The 17,500-nt window shown below is 37.3% G+C and overlaps 1 protein-coding gene across 1 annotated transcript in view; it reads left to right on the top strand.

The window, feature by feature from the left end:
• The first annotated feature begins 650 nt into the window (after window positions 1-650).
• FOXP2 (forkhead box P2) overlaps window positions 651-17,500 on the top strand; it is a 133,356-nt gene continuing 116,506 nt past the window's right edge. Inside the window, exon 1 of the mRNA XM_009324060.1 lies at window positions 651-714. The gene's annotated coding sequence lies outside the window, so the exon portion shown is untranslated. The remainder of the gene's footprint in view (window positions 715-17,500) is intronic.

Genomic DNA, 17,500 nt, shown 5'->3' with positions numbered 1-17,500 from the left:
AATTTCTTTGTTCTCTGATTTTCCTAAGAATGCAAATGAAAACCACTCATTTTTATTTGGCATTAAAACTGCACTTTATTTTGTCAAAGGAGAGGTTTCTCCTTGAATTGTAAGTACAAAAAGTGTTTTTAATCTTCAATGAATATCCTTATTAATTCACTTTCAAGATAATCTGATGTTGATTTGTCAAATTTAATTACAGCTTCCGGTAACACTTGAAGTCTACTTGCTTTTGCTTCAAAATTCTAATATGAAAATGCAAATTGAATGATAATTTGCAAGGGAGTGGGCATTTTAGTTGAACACTCAAAGACAAGTTCCTTGTGGAAATGAGGCTATTGATGCAGTTTATGATTTTTCCTCTTCAAGCACTTTAAACAAATTAACTTTATTTCCTGCAGGATTTCATGTACATCCATAAATTCTAGTGAAGTCCTATATATGTACTTTCCGATGATTTTTTTTATGTTTTAAGTAAAAAACAAACTGAAGTCTGAAATCTAGCAAATACAAGTCAAATAGGAGACTGCACGATTGGACTTTAACCTAACATTAGCAATGAGTAACTCATCTCTTTCTAAGAACTGGTGGAAATTACTTACTTTTTTTTTTTTTTACTTGTAGGCACTCCAGGCAGCAAGGCAGCTGCTTTTACAGCAACAGACAAGTGCACTGAAATCTCCTAAGGGCAGTGATAAACAGAGACCACTGCAGGTTAGTAAAGTATCCTTGCTCTCAGGGAAGAGCTCTGTGCTTGCTCACACGTGAGGTGTGTGGGTGGGTGCCTGTGCTCTAATGCTGTGTATGTGCATATTCACATACAAGAGGTTACAGGCTTGCATGCTGGTGACTTCTCATTCACAGAGAAAATTCACTGTAAGCTACAAAAGCCTTTTGTGGCTATAGATGCTTAAAAAGGTCTAAGACTTAAGTCTGAGTTCAGTAGCTATGGTATAAATTAATTCTTTATAGACGTTGCAAAATTGATATGTGATTTTTATACCTACATGGATTAAATTGTAAAAACGGCTGTGTTAAGACAAAGAGTAAAACAGTATCCAGAAAAAAAAAAAAGCTAAATAACTCATTGGTACTATATCTAAGTGACAAACAGAGAAGTGTTCAGAAACTACCAACACAACTGCATGAAATTACGAAAGAGCTGCTTCTGCCATTTTAGAAAAGCATATGTCATGGAGTTTCACACTGGAATGCTGTTGGGCTTCAGATTGTGTTTGGGTGAATAGGAGTTCTGTAATTGGATAATTATTTTAAATGCATTATTAGTAAAACTATATATAGCATTTTATACTTGAAAAAGTTTATCTGGTTTTTTTTTTGGTTGGTTTTTTTTTTTTTTTTTTTTTTTGAGGTTTTAGTTCTTTTGTTGCTAATTCAGGGTTCCATATGAAACTGCGTTCTGTTGACAGAACTGGTTCTCTCATTGTATATAGACCAAATATGAGTGTTTGACTGCTGAATTACAGTCTGTTGCAGACAAAAGATGTACGAGAGATGATTTTATTTTGTTCACGAAATAAAAAAGTATAAACTGCTACCATTCTCTTCCTCACATCTATTTTTCTGGGTGAGCCTTTATCCTCTTGGGACTTCCCCTGTTTTCTGATGGAATAGGGCATTTTTATCTCATTTTTAGTTTTTGTCGTGCATAATGGAGGACCCCAGGCATCAGAATTTATCTTTTTCTCCACCAGTGAAATGTTGTGAAATTTGATCACTTGTGCAGTTTTTGTATGTAATTCACATTGTCTCCTTTTCTTTGTGAAACTTCATGGAGCAATGTTGGACATTCCACATCAGCTTCCTTCAAATATACTTTTAAAGTTGTATTTATTTGCTCAGAACCAAGCAAGAACTTAGGGAAATGACTAAAGAAAATGGAAAAAAAGAAAATGTGTCAAGTTGGCATCCTGCCATGCTGTAGTTGTAGTCCAGTCCAGAGGCGTAGGAATCCTGGGACCATCTCAACTTTCCACTCTTCGCCCTTGACTTTGCTTTGTATTAAATATCTTCTAGGCTGAAGGCACCCAGGAGTAGTAATCGTAAAGGCAGCAGCTTATGAACTACGTAGTCTTTTAAAGTTTTTAGAAGTGGAATTGGTGATCTTGAAGGGTTGAATCACAGAGATGATTGATTTAATGAATACTGTGAAAGTAGTTTATTGTGACAGCTTCTCATTCTGAAAGATAACATGGGCTGTACTAGGAGTGTACAAGGTCCAGACGCTAAGGGAAGTATATGAAACAGGCAAAAATAGTGGTATTTTTCCAGTATGTGTTTCCCAGTGAACTTAGCTTAATTTAATCCTCCAACTTGTAAACAGGAGCAGTTCAGGAGCTACTGACTTCTCTGTTCACATTCTCCACTCATTCGTAAACCTTCTTTTTACGGCTGAAGAGATGTGGGGGTGCACTATTTGTGATAGACATCAGTGAAAGGAGAGAAAACCATATTTAGAGACAAAGACAGTCATACACATAACCCAGAGGATGATGAGGTGAGGAGGAGGAGTCTTGTGCTTTCCTACTCCCAAAGCACTAACCCTGGCCTGATGCCATGGGATGGTGTATTGTAGAGACATCCTGTATTAACGTGTTTGCCAGGAAGAGTCAGTGCCTCATGAGTCACACTTGCGAGGCAACAAGAAGAAAATAAAGCAAATAATTTTCTTTTCAGAATTGTTAGATGCTCCCTAAAGCCAAGATTATCGCTCACGTTTCCAACTTTTCCTTCCATGATCAGTATGTACACAGTCCTTTTATTCGCCTTGGACACTTCATTTGGTTCATTTTTAAATGAGATGAAAATGGAATTTGCTCCCAGACTTTGGTTTATGTATCAAATACCATGTAAATTCAGGTACGAGCACAAACTCCATTTTAATTTTCTCCTTTTGTGAAAAGGATGTATAAAGGTTTTGAAAACGCGTCCTTGGAGCTTTTCTATTTCTGTCTTTTACTGTTACTACAGAGCTGTTCATTGTTCATTATGTAGTGGAAATTCACATTTTGAGCATCGTGATGCCTGTTTCACCAAATACTGTAATATGGGTCATAAAACTGTACAGTATTATTATTATGCCAAATTTAATGGTAACTTTAGCCAAAATCTCCTAGCAGTAGGAATTGCTAAATGTGTATAAGCAGTTTGAGGTTTATGAGACAAAAATACTTGCACTTGTGTTTGTGCTTAAGGAAACAGACTTCTCCCAACATTTTAAAATAGTTTAATATCAGTGTATTTCTAATTTCCTCTAATTTCAGAGCAATTTACTGATCTGGCAACTGGAGATATGTTAGAACTGATTTATAAATCTAGTAAAAACCTAATAAAACTTTTAAAACTGGCTCACACATCTGCAGGCAAATGTGGGTGTTAGGTAAGCCTTGCCATTGCATCTCTCATGTGCTCCATATTTTGATGTAAACTATTCTATTGTTCCATGTGCCAAAGAAGGAAAAAAATGATATTCATTTTAGTGGTCATCTTTTTGTATTTGATGGATATTTGGGGGAAAGTAGCGTATGGTGTTTTTACATATGTTCTCTCTGTTATTCCATAATGCGTCAAGTATTTTAGTGACTTACAGCACCTACTAGCTAATCAGCAAGTTGAAAGCTTATTGAAGAAAACTTCAAATTTGTGTGCTCAACTTTGCAAAAACAGGGTGTTGGGTAAGTGGTCAAGTTCTACTGTGCTTTACAGAGGGGATGGTTTTAGAGAACCGCTGGATTTTCCTAGAAGAGTTCGAGTGTCTTTTGTATCCTTCTCATGAAAAACCTTTTTAAATTTAACGCTAGCTTTGTGATCTATGGTAAAAGAGGAATGTTGTGTTGGCAAATGCTTTTGTTTCAGTTTTTAATGCAAAAGTTACCCGTATCTAGTAGTTTTCCTGTATTTCCAGGGAGAGGAGGTTTGTATTTAGATTGTGAGTTAACAGAATACCTGCAAAAATTACAGTTTTAGATAGATGCTTATCTTGATCTGCTATTACTTTCTGATTTACATTTTTCTGGGTTTCAGACTGCAGATGGCATAACCATTAGCATGTCTTATGCAAAACAGAAGGAGAAAAACATCCCATCTGACAAGCTTGAGTACCAATTGTAGTAGTGATTTTACTTTCACATATAGATGTCCGAATAAATGTATTTGAAACATGTTTATATATGCCATTCATTACACTGATGCACCAATTGAATGGATCCAATCAGTACATACATTGATTAATGACATATTGCAGAATAGCTAAGGAGGGTTTGTGATGAGAGTTGACGATAATGTTAACCGGCATATGATGAGATAACAGCATTTACTTCCTTACTGTGCATCCTGGAAAACATATTGCAGTAGTAGGGTTAAGATTTCTGTAGTACTAGTTTTTGTTTCAGAATATTTTTCTTTTCTGGAGAAGCTGTGATTGTGGTAATCCATGGTGAAACAAGCTGATAGCTTTCACGGATTTCACTCCCTATCACCACCATTTCCATGGTAGGCATAACAGGGAAAATGTTATTGTGGCTCTTAGATCCTGCAGATCATTCTCCTGAGGCAGAAAGTCACTGTCCTTACGGCCACTGAAGAACCTGGTGTCATCTAGCCTGAGTTTTAAAACTGGCAGCTTTATTGTTCTTGTTACACTTACAGTCATGAGCAAGACTTGCGGTTCTTCAACAACTGTGCAGAGCACAAGCGTAACCCAAAGGTAAATGCTGTCAATTTGCTGCCACTGGTGGGTGTTCGCGTACAGCGTTGCAATTGTTTCCCTTCCAGGTAGGCAAATCTCGGTGCTTAGACTATTCTGTCCATGATACGCATACTATTGTTGGCTGCATAGTGTAGTGATTTGGACAGCTAGTTGTAATTTTATTTGTTTGCTCTAAGAGCTATGAAAAGCCTGGCTATTTCTATTCCCTGTAACGTCTCTAAAGAAGCAGTTTATTTTCATAAAGTCAGACTTGGAACTTCATCTTGATTAGAATAAATAGATAATTATCTTCAATCCCATAAGTTAATATATCTACAATAAATTGGTTAGTTGGGTTTTCTTTCATGCTAGGAGATTCGTTGTTTCAACATCAGTACTAATGCATTCTGTATGAGGATGGCATGTCAGGAAATCATGACTCCTGGAATCAAAGGGTTAAGCTCAGTGTGTACCAAGCCTGTTGTATAAATATCATGCTGTATGGAGTGTTGAGTTGTTAAGGTAAGCTTTGTTTATTTAGCATGAGCACTTCACTGAAGTGCAATCATTTGATAAAATTTGGGAAAAGTAAGTATACATTTAAGTTTAATTACTTAATGTGTATTACATTAGTGGATAGTATCAGAAGAACCACTTTTTTAAAAACATGAAAAATGCAAAAATTTAGCATGAAAATTTAGCATGAAAAGATATTCATAGTCTCTTTTAACGTACTCTTCATGCTTTACTCTCTCCTAGTTCGGTCATCTCCCTTTGGATCTTCATATGGGTCTGAATTTAAAATTCATTGCACATAATAAATAAGCAAACATATTAATATTGTAACTTTTAGTTACTTTTTTAAACATACATAACGAGCTGTTGAGAGATAAGAAATTGGGAATGTGGGGAAAAAAAAGCAAAACCCACTGCTTCTAAATTATATCCTCTGACGTAATGCACACTGACTGCAACCGTGCATGTGTAATGTCAGTAAAAAAATTCCCAGTTTAAAAACAGCAAAAAAAATGTTATGGATGTAACTTAGAGCTTTCTTTGCATGACATTCAATAAAAATAGAAACAAATCTAATTGGTCTAAAACCGTCTTTCCAAAAACTGTGTTACATATTTCTATTTATCTAATGCGTGCTGCTAAGCATAGGAAGTAGGAGGATTTTGTATATGCTAGAAAGCACTGATTTAGGAAGATGCAAATGCCTAATATGTAGTGTAAGAGGAGAGTAGTGATAAACAGTCTTTTTCCCTCTCGAGTATAATTCTGGAGGAAATGTGTGGCCTACATATAAGCAAACATTGAGGCTTGGGGTAAATTAAATTTGGAAGATAGCTGCTGGAAAATCATAAGTCCCATTTTCCCTTGTAAGTCTGTTAGGAGGAATATGCAGTTATCCCCTAAGGTGCAGAAATTTGCATCAGTGATACCCACTCTAAAGACAAGGATAACCCCAAGAGATGGAGAGAAGGCAAGGAGTTGTTTTTTGGTAAGGTGGGGGAGGGAAAGGAGAAATAGCCATGTTCAAGCTTTCATGGTGTAGAAAACAGGAGTTCCATTTAAAGTAGAGGGATAAAAACAGTAATAAAGAAAGCTGGACATATTTTACAGTGGAAGTGTCTGTATAACAAACTTGCTGGCAAGTCCTTATTTATATAGATACAAGTCTGCTCTAAAGGCTTATGTCCTGTCTTTGACAATCTCTTTTACTCGTGAAAACCCATGGTTTGCGTCATGTGCCATTCTGCTGTAAAATCTTTCAAGAATAGATTTACTTTGTCACTTTTTAGTCTTGAAAATTTCCAGTATTAAAAATACATCTATAAAGAAAGTGGCACTAGTTAGTATGGTTTCCTTTTTAATTTAAAGTCGTTATCGGTCACCTTGAGGTATTATCTCTTATCGATAAAGCAGATAGTTGTCATTTTCAGGTACATAGAATATTACAGCCAACCTTATGTATGATCTTTGTAACATGGAAAAATGTTTACTAGCAGCCTTCTAATGGAAGTTATCCCATAATGGCTTCGTCTGTATCTAACTGAGAGGAAAAAAGCTAGCTGGTGCAGAGAGCACATCTTTATCCTGAAAATACTGTTGCAATATTATAAAATATTTTGGAGGCAGAGGAAAGAAGTATTATGCAAGTTCTGTTTACAGGTATTGAATATGCAGAATACTAATTAGGATTACTATGTGATCAGGGATTTCAGGAGGCATTTTAATGTTAAACATATGTCTGTGCAGCAATCTGACATGCCACTCCATTGCTGTGACTGTCGGGGAGTCATTTGTCACCTACATCACTATCATGTCTTCCCTTCCCCCCTTTCTCTCTTGTTGATTCTGGTACTTCTAGAGGATTGGGAGGAGAGGGGAGAACACACTCCGGTTCTTCACCCAGATTCAGAAAGGCAAGCCTTCAGAGAGAGTGCCTAGGTCTTTTCACAGCAGCTTTTACGTAGCAGACCAGCAGACTCATCTTTCCCTCATGGCAGAATCTGCAGCCTGTCTCATACCAGGAAATATTGCCGTGCATGGGATTGGTGGGCTGGCTTTTATATTCTGAACTATAGGAGTCTCCAAGCCCTACAGAAGTTTCTTTGCCTTGCTTGAGCAGCTGGAAAGCTCTGTCCTCCTGCAAGCCCTCCCGGTGCAACAGCCAGTGTGCACGTTCACGATTGCTCCTCTTGGGGCTGCTTGAGTAGTTCCTCTGCGGTGCTGGGAGGTGTAGGTTTCCTTGAGCCACTTCTCCAGGCTCTTGCAACAGGTCGGATCAGCCTGATTCTCTTAACCAGCTGGCTCATTGCCCAGAAAAGCTTGTGAAGAGCTTAGAGGGAATGTGTGAATGGTTCCCCGCTCAGTGTGCAGCTCTATTAAAGGGGTCTGCTCCCAGGCAGGGCCCTAATTATGCCAGTTTAGGATCGCACCACTCAAGCAAGGCTCTCCTGATACTCTTGAATTTGAAAAACACATTAGTGTACATTGATTTAGAAATTACCAAAGCAGGAAAAGCAACTGAACAAAATATTCTGTGAATGCTCTAGATGGGTGTAGATTTTTAAAAATTGTTTCTAGTTGAATTGCTATTAAGGAAAGTCTCTTTTTTCCCCCGAAGATTTTTCATTTCATCAGGCAATTGTAAAAGTCAAGGAAATTTTGTACCAAAACCAAAGTCCTGTGACTAAATAATGAAGAATCTTCAGTCAATAGTAGCGAATGCACCTTTCCACATGAAAAGCCAGTCTCTCTCCATAGCCATTCGAGGCATTTCTTGTGCAGATTACTTCCCACACTTTTTTTTTTGCAGATTACTTTTACTTTGTGAATTGAATACTTGTCTTGAAATTTTCAAATCATTAGACAATATTTTGTGGTTTGTGTGTTAGTTGTCCAGTTGCTTTACCTAGCAGGGGGACTTCACTGGGGGTGTGGGTGGGGAGCAGGCTAATCAGGAAGCTGAATGTATGCCAAGATCAACATTGGTGTTAATTATAGTTTACCTTCACTTGGGCTGTATACATGTAAAGTTGAATTAAAAACTGTTAAAATTATCCAGATGAACATGCATGAATATTGCACTGTAATGCTGCAGAAAAAAAGCATGTGGGCATGTGTACTGCTGAAAAAGCAATCACACAGTGGAGTGGAAAAGCACGTCAGCCCATCCTGTTGAGGAAGAGGGTTGTCCAACAATTGCCACTTTGATGTTCTAGGTCTTTTTATGCCTTCTTATGCTTCTAATATAATTTTCTTGAGACAGACAGATGAGGGTGTTATGAAATAGAATTAATGGTGAAAAATTTACTAAACACTGCTTCAGTGCTTTACTACTTGATTATGTGAAGCTTTGAAAAGCAATTGCACAATAATAATATGTACAAAGGAAACTGTATGGTGTGCCAACAACATCAATATGCTTCAAGGATCTTACCGAGAACCTGAAGTATGAATGAAGAATGAGATTTTCTCCTAAGTGTTCACAGTAAATTCATTTATTCAAGAAAAATGCTTTCAGTCGGAGAGAAAAGGCAGCCTACACAGTATTGAGGAAAACCAATACAGTAACCCAACATATCAGAAAAAAATATCAAAATCAACCTGTACTTGTAGAAGAAGTAATTTCCAAATTGATGCAGCTGTAATTTAGTGCACAGGCAGCGATGGGCTCGATGCTTAAGAATAATCAAATTACCAAATTAAAGAAAAATACTTCCCAATATAAGATACGGTGTGGTGTGAACTCATAAAACAGTGTTTATTTCTGTTTCCAGAACAGTTTAGGATCCCATGGAAAACCTCAGTTTGAGGACATAGTCTCCGAAGTGGAAATAATAATGCAAATTCAGAGGCGAATGGTGATTGATGTTTGCATATACAAAAAAATATCTCTTGATTAGAAAGGGTTGAACCCATACTCCAGGTGAGGAAGAAAACATGCCTAACTGCAAGCCTGCCATAACAATAAGGAGGCATGTATTTCACCCATAGAAAAGAAAATAGGAGGATAGGGTTCACAAGAGGACTGGGCTGTTGTACAAGATAGATATCTTTCAAGAATATAATTTAGAAAGTAAATTCTAATACATTTTAGAAAGTACAGCAAAGTACAAGGTCATGTGTTTAAGAACTTAAGAAACGTTTCTTCCTTAAGCTTATGTCCATCACTTAAAATGAAAAAGAAAGAGAGAAACTCAGTGTATTGGTTGCTGTATGGCTGTGAACGACCAATGATATAACATAGGTGAGAAAGCAATCCTAAATGAATTTTAAAAGGTGTTTCCAATAAAAGTAGGGAAATACTAATGTGATTTTTAAAAGGTATCTTTGAGACCTCATCTGGAATAGTGGGAGATACGCAATCCACCTAATTTCTGGTGCCTTATTAGTATATTAGAAACATGCTCCATATAGGTTCTGTTGAAAGATTCAGGGTTCTAGTACTGCTGCCCTGAATTTCCACAAAGTTAAGGTATCTCACCATTTTGACTATGGCTGATAACTTGGCACATTTGCTATACACCTGCAGTTAGGTTGTGTAAATTCTATATACATTTTTATGCTATACAACTCCAAGAAGGTTTCATTGAGACTAGATGCGTAGGCTGAAAGGTGTGATTGCTCTGTGCAGTGTGGGTCAAGAAGCAAACTTTAGGAAGGAAGAGACATCCTTTACACTTCTTAAGTACAGTTTTAAACATGGGAAAAATTAGCTAAGCTAAGCATGAATGAACTATGGAAAAGAAAGCGTTTCACTATGCAAAGAAAAGAGTTTCTGGAACGCTGTTCTAGTAGTAGTAGTGGAAGCAACAGCCACCTCCTACGCACACTACTTACTTTAAAGATAAAGCTTGACCAGCTTAGAAAGGGACTTTCATGATATGAATGACAATAATAAAAATATTGAAGACTCATAAAGTCTCTTCTAGTCCTGTGATGTTGTGGGTTTTTTGGTTTGGTTTTGTTTGGTTGGTTTTTTTTTTTAGAAGGTAGGGAGTCATTGAAGCCAATAGCAAAATTGTAGGAAACAGAATAGTGTGCTGATTCTTCAATAAGCACATTACACCATATCAACAGGTTCATTTTAAAAGGATTTTAATGCCTTCTTGTTTTAGAGTATTTATAGTGTTGCGGTGATTGTCTCACGGTACCTGAAAATAAAGGGAATTAGTCTAACAGCCCACTTACGCGAGATCATTATTATTGTAACCATTTTAGGGCCTGGCATATAATATGACCCAACAAGTCTTGGAGCCAAGGTTAAGAAAGGAGGCTCTTTTCCACATTGAGAAAAGTCATACTAATTTAACATCTTGCAAAATAGTTTAGTCTAGGAAAATGTTTGGTTTGGGTGGGGAATACTTGTATAGAGTTCTTTGAGTGAGTATTTAATCATCGTAATTTGACTGGGGTGGTACAGTTTGTATTGTAATACTCCAGCCATACCTCTAGGAACAAATAATTATAACTTTTTGTATGATTCTTTAGAATATTTCTAGTTAACGAACATAAGTGCTATTGTATCATACTTAATCTTTGACTTAATAATATCCTAAAATACATCCAGAGATAATATTGTATTAGTAGCTGTCAAGACCGATTTCCTAACCCTCTTGGGTTTCGGTAACATTGTCAAGATAAACTGAAATAGTAAAACCTGCCAATTGTGTATAGTGCTTGGACTGTCAATATAAAATATTTATCGGCTTTTGTTTGATTTATCATACCTTTTGATTTTTTTGACTGTAAGTATAGTAAGAGAGAAGTTACTAGATGTACTTTTGGAAAGGCTTGACTACAGTAATGGCTTCATCTTTAAAATAAATTCTGGTGTAGTGAAAAACCACAAAAAAGATTAGATAATGCTTTTAGCATGTGTGGAATCGCTTAGCTTTTTTAAGTGAAAACCCTAAATAATTTTAGTGATAGCAGAATTGGACTCCTCCTTGTAGTTAAGGTAGGATCTAATGTATCAGAGATGTTGATGCACCACATCATTTACGTAGAAATTTTTTCTCAGTTAAACCTCCATGAATGTCAAAGAGTTTAGGAGGAACTCATAAACAGAATCCTATTTCAGGGAAGAATCCTTGTTATTTAAGTCACTTTTTTCTCACGTGAAACTGTCAACAGGAATTCTAAAAAGGTTTTGAAATCCTTTGTTTTACCTGGCAGATCATTCTATATTTTCCTTGTTTTTTCCTCAGAGAGTAAACATCATTAGCATAGAGCCTTTAGAAGGGTGCCACAAAAATGCTACAAGAAGTTGTTCTTCCTATTTTAGTTCTGGGAGATTTAGTGTTGTGATTTTCATTTCACTACATATCAACTTCGTTAGTGTTACTATTAGTTATTTATTTAAAATGTGATTTACGTAAGAAGGGTATCCTTTATAGAATCATAATTAGTGTGCTTGCTTTCTTAGAGAAAAACCAATGAGGAACTGTTGTTTTTGACAAATACTGGTGTAGACACTTGGCTGGACTAGCAGTCCACGATCAAAAACCCGTTATTTTTAAACTTAAAATGCATTAGATTACTTCCTCAGTATTGATCTCATTGTTAGGATGAAACTTTTATTTTTCATACTTTTAATATTTTATTATTCTTACTATTGTAGTTATGAAAGCTTTGTGTTAGAGAATTGGGTCTTCTTGTATTAATAACTGTACAAAATTTTAATGTTCATCGATTTCCAGAGAGCGTACAGTGCATTCTGGCAACGCTAACGGAGTGCAAGAAAAGAAAAAGAACTGCAGAGACACACAGAGACATGCATCATTGACATACCCATTGAAGTGGGACTGAACAGCAGGCAGCAAGTTTATACTCATACATCTTTGAGTGTATTTCATGCCCAACTGTGTGAGCACAAGGTATAGGTATACATTATTTACACTTTTCAGGGAATACCAAAATCCATTGGCTCAAGTTTTGAATAATACTGGGTAAAGGAGAAGGAGATATGATCCATACAGATCCCAAGATATCTCTGCTCTTTCATCATCCCTCCAGTTCTTCTAGTCCATCTTTTGTGTTTTATGGCTGCAGGGTTGCCTTTTAGCTACAGTTACAAGTGCTGAGGTTCACAGGATCTAATTGTTCCCTTGCAGTTCGAGGAGTAAAAGACATGAAATTAAGCTAAAAGGATGATGTAGGTCTTCAAGGAATATATAGGCAAGCTGTGGAACAGATCTGTGCTGCAAGATGTTATGGATGCTAAACATTTAAATTGGCTCAAAAATCAAGTGAACAAATTAATGGAAGAAAAATCCACCCATACAAAACACAAATTCCTCATTTTCATAGTCTCTGAAGCCCCAAATGCTGGGATGTGGGGGGTGGTCTGGAAAAGTGTCGCTACGTCTGTATGCCATCATCTTAGTTTGCTCTTCTCTGGGCACTGAGAAGAGGCAGCCCAGTAGGCTAAATGATCATTTGGTCTAATTCGGTGTGCCATTCTTCTGTCTTTTCAAGCAACATCTAGAAACCAACATATTTTCTTTCTGAAGACTCATTTTTGGCCATCCAAGTGAACTTGACTTCCCTCCAAGAAAAGTCTGGTTCCATCAGCAAACTTCAAAGTTTACAAATCAAAGTCCATCGGACTTCTCACAACTGTTTTTAGTAATGCTTTGAAGAAGAAAACCTCTAAAAAAGTCCAACCTCTTAAGGAAGACTTCTCTTTGTGACACAACACTGACATCAGGATGACATAGTATGCATTTTGCTAGCCATAATTACTCTGCATTGTGGTGGAAAGATTGGATTAATCTGATTAAGCTCAAGCAAAATAGTTGTGTCCTCAAGCGATTCCAAGCTACCTAGCCACTTGCTAACATGACAGAGTCAATCAGATGCTCAACGTGTTGTCATCTGAAAGTGATCCAAAAGGGCCCTTCCGAAAGGGAAAGGATGTACCTGAGTTGCATTGGGAGCAGCTATCTGGCTCTTCCATGAGTTTGTAGCTATGCTGTTACTTCGACCATGCAGGCAATGAAGCCCAGATCTTTAGATTCCTGGTTACATACACAGGACTGCAATGTCTCTCCCACTGTATGGGAAAAGGATCTTCCCAAATTTATGTCTTCAATTCCCATTCAAATAAGCCACAGTCAATAAAAAGGAGAAAAAGAAAGTGTGACTGCCTTCTGTAGAAGTGAGGGGAGCATTTAAAAAATCCTCAACACAATTTTTCAGTTAGTTCCATTCTTTTCATATATCAGTCTATCATCTACCATTAAGTTGGTGAAAACAACCATGAAATACAATGTTAAGGTTAAATATAAAGGCTAATTTTAATTTTCATGTGGGGTATAGCTCATATATATACATACAATCTCATATAAAATACTACTAAGCAAATAGGCAAAATAAAAGTCTAAATTGTTGACTGTCCTGTTCTGAAATAAGATAAATTTCTTGGAGAAAGTTAAGTAAATCTGAGCTAAAAGAACATGACAAGGGATAACGTAGTGGCAGAATACAGACCCAGCTTGAGAGAATATTTATTTAATTTAAAAAGTTTTACAAAAACAAATCGCAGCATAAATATATTGCATTTCTTAAAATCAGTGAGTTGCAGTAGAAACAATAGTCATAATTAGTTTATGTTTAGGAAAACTTGAGGTTCTTTCTGACCAATACAGTTAATAACTTTACAAGGTGTTTGGGTTGCAAAGTGTTTGTTGATCATGGTTATCTACCAGAAAGGAAAATAGTCACTGAGACAGTTGTGCATTTGAAGTTCTGTAGTCAGTTTTTATACTCAGTCCAGTGATTTATACTTGTCGTTGTATGCAAAATGTAGTTCTCCCTAACATAAAAGCTATTTTTCTTTAAATTTAGAGTAAAATTACATAAAATCACAATAAATTATTCATTTAGGAGTTACAGAAATTGAATAGACATATTCAGGCTTCCTTATGATGAGGTAAAAGAGAACAATCTGACAATACACAATTAGCAGTGCAAGCCCCTGCAGCCCAAGAAAGGCAGTAAGAGCAAGGGTTACTGGTATACTGCCTACATGCGAGATGCTACGTTGGCTCAACCAACATAAGGGACTGTGTTTAATTCCATAAGCAATATCATTGGATAGTGATAGTATAGTTATTTGTGGCTCAAGTTACACCTCAGAACTTCAATTGTCAGTCAATGTAGTTTGTTATGGTCAGTACATTGTCCTTGATACTGCAGATACGTTTCTTTGATCCAGACACTCAATCTCTTTCCAGCAGCTTACTGAGGTGGTAACAGTTGCACACTATTAAGGAATATGAAGCCGCTTTTAGGTAAAAAGTCCGCCATGAGATTTATTAAGACAGCAGGAGAACTACCAGTATGAGTTGTCTTCTTTTCTGAAGACAACTGTTTTAGAAGGTGCTGCCTCACTGCTGGGGTGCCTTGCCTAAAAGGTGGTTATTTGGTTCTGTCTGGATATCGTCCCAGGACAGGAGAAGAGGTAAGAAATGAAGCAGAAAGGCACTTTAAAATCTTGAATATTTAGTTCAATATGCAGTTGAGGTTTTTCTGTTGTAGTTAAGATACTCTGTTTGTTTCTGGGTATACTGTGTTGCTAATTAACAATCAGGTATATATTTAAAAAATGATTATTCAGTGTAAAAGTAAATCTTCCATATGTTTGATCTCACTGAGAACAATTGTATCCCCTCTGAACAAAGAAGTTGTACTAGGCAGTGGTGGGAATTAAAAAATATTTTGCGTTTCCTTTTTCCTAAGACCACTATCTATGTTTCTACTCTCTGAGAGATCCAAGAGAGAAAAAACTACTTGATAAGCTATGATAAAATAGCTCACCTTAAGCATAAGACATATATGAAAGCTTAGGGCATGATCTTACTCCTTGGGAGCACTTTATGATTCAGATCTGTAGTTCCCTGGGTCTTCCCTCACGCCCTTTTTGTAGATTGGAATAACATTGGCATCTCTTACATTGAGGCTAATTTTGGATAAAAGATTATGATAATTTTTCCGCTGATCAACTGTCCCTAGCGTAGTCATCCATCCCCCTCTTCCTTCAATAAGAGTGTCTATAATTGTGAAAAAATATGAAGGGAACTGAAGACCTCATTAGGAAGAGTGGCTGCTTTTATAATCCAATGCAAAAGTGTGCATATGCAAACTCCACAGCTATTGCTTTCAAGAATTTTCTGAGTCTTAAAATGACAGTGCAACTTTGCATTTGGAATGAGGATGTGTGAACAAGTTGATGTATATATCATGTTTTTTAATCTAACATTAAAAGATTCTCTATATGTTGGGTATGTTATCCAGCATGTTATTATATTGGTAGAATTATTTTTAAATACATTTGGTGAGATCTTTGTCTCTTATTTTTTATTTGTTCTTTAGCGGAATCTTGGTTTCTAGTAATGTTTAACGTCAGGAGGTGTTTTTGTTCCAAAACCAGACATTATGTATGTACAAACCTTGATTTAATGTGCATGAGCTGTTTAACTTTGTTCTTTCTTATTTTTTTCTGTAAGTGTATGTTTAATTGTGTTATGCGGTATCTAGAGGTATAAATATCAGTTGAAATGTCTATCTACAGGACTACAGCAAACAGCGGATGCTTGCACTTTCTTCTGCTACATCAGCACAGAGAGTTTGTGAGTCATTTGACTCAAATTTGGGGATGTTTCTTAGTGTGCTTTATACTGTGCTCAGCAAAGGCTGATGCAGTATCTCATCCAGTCAACCTATAAAATAATGTTAAAATACAGAATTTGGTTTTATTTGTTTTTAGTCTGGAGAGGCTAAATATTTGGTGGAAGAAAGGAATAGGAAGAAATTTCCCAGTCCAGAATCCTGCTAAGTCACCTGCTAGGAAGTGCCAGACATCTGTATCAAAATAAATGATTCCCAGGAGTTATGCAGTGTGGCCTCTGCTTCACATTGTAGAATGTCTCTCTTTTACAAAATCTTTTTTTTTGTAGTAGAGGAAAAAGATAAATTACAATTAAGTTAAATATACACATTTCTAACATAGAAAATTCTCCAAATAATTTGGCTTATTCTTTGCCCATTTTCATTTCTGATGACAGCTTACAGTGGTCCTACATCATGTCCAGGCTGGTTGTCATTTTTCTCTGCTGCGGTTCCCGATTTTGCTGGCAGTTAAGCTCCCCGCTTGTTTGTGCTGTTAGGCAAGACCTGGAAAAGCAGTGTCAACTGTGGTTGATGTGACAGCTTCAGGCCGATACCACGCTCTTTGCTACACTGAAAGAATCATCGGAAAGTACAATATTATCTCTATTTTCTCTTTTATATAAAAGCTTTTACACACTTTTTGGTAGCCAGCAGAGGAGCTGGTATTCCATATTATAAAGCTACTGTGACTGGACAATGATTCAGTGTCAGAATGGCTGTGGGATTGTTCAAACCCAGCCCTCCAATTTATAACTGGACTTAACTTTATTTCGGTGATAAGCATTTTAGGTGTAACACAGTGTCCCAGGCCAAAAGGATGTCCAATCCTAAAGCTTTGTTCTGAGGCACAGAAGAGCCTCCTCTGCTTTTAGCAAAACCATCAGTTTAGAGGTTGTAGACCACGCGCTAGATAGAATCATAGAATCATTAAGGTTGGAAGAGACCTCCAAGATCATCGAGTCCAACCGTCAACCCAACACCACCATGCCCACTAAACCATGTCCCTAAGCGCCTCATCTACCCATCTTTTAAATACTTCCAGGGATGGTGACTCAACCACTTCCCTGGGCAGCCTGTTCCAATGTTTAACTACTCTTTCAGTAAAGAAATTTTTCCTTACATCCAATCTAAACCTCCCCTGGCGCAACTTGAGGCCATTTCCTCTCGTCCTTTCGCCAGTTACTTGGGAGAAGAGACCGACACCCACCTCGCTACAACCTCCTTTCAGGTAGTTGTAGAGAGCAATGAGGTCCCCCCTCAGCCTCCTTTTCTCCAGGCTAAACAACCCCAGCTCCCCCAGCCGCTCCTCATAAGGCTTGTTCTCCAGACCCCTCACCAGCCTCGTTGCCCTTCTCTGGACACGTTCCAACATCTCAACATCCTTCTTGTAGTGAGGGGCCCAAAACTGAACACAGTATTCGAGGTGCGGCCGCACCAGTGCTGAGTACAGGGGCACTATCACTTCCCTGCTCCTGCTGGCCACACTATTTCTGATACAGGCCAGGATGCCGTTGGCCTTCTTAGCCGCCTGGGCACACTGCCGGCTCATGTTCAGCCGGCTGTCGACCAACACCCCCAGGTCCTTTTCCGCCAGGCAGCTTTCCA

Source organism: Pygoscelis adeliae, unplaced genomic scaffold (assembly GCF_000699105.1).
Source record: "Pygoscelis adeliae isolate BGI_AS28 unplaced genomic scaffold, ASM69910v1 Scaffold24, whole genome shotgun sequence".
Classification (NCBI taxonomy): Eukaryota; Metazoa; Chordata; class Aves; order Sphenisciformes; family Spheniscidae; genus Pygoscelis; species Pygoscelis adeliae.
Note: the sequence above shows the minus strand (reverse complement) of the source record. Positions and strands in the feature narration are given on the sequence as shown.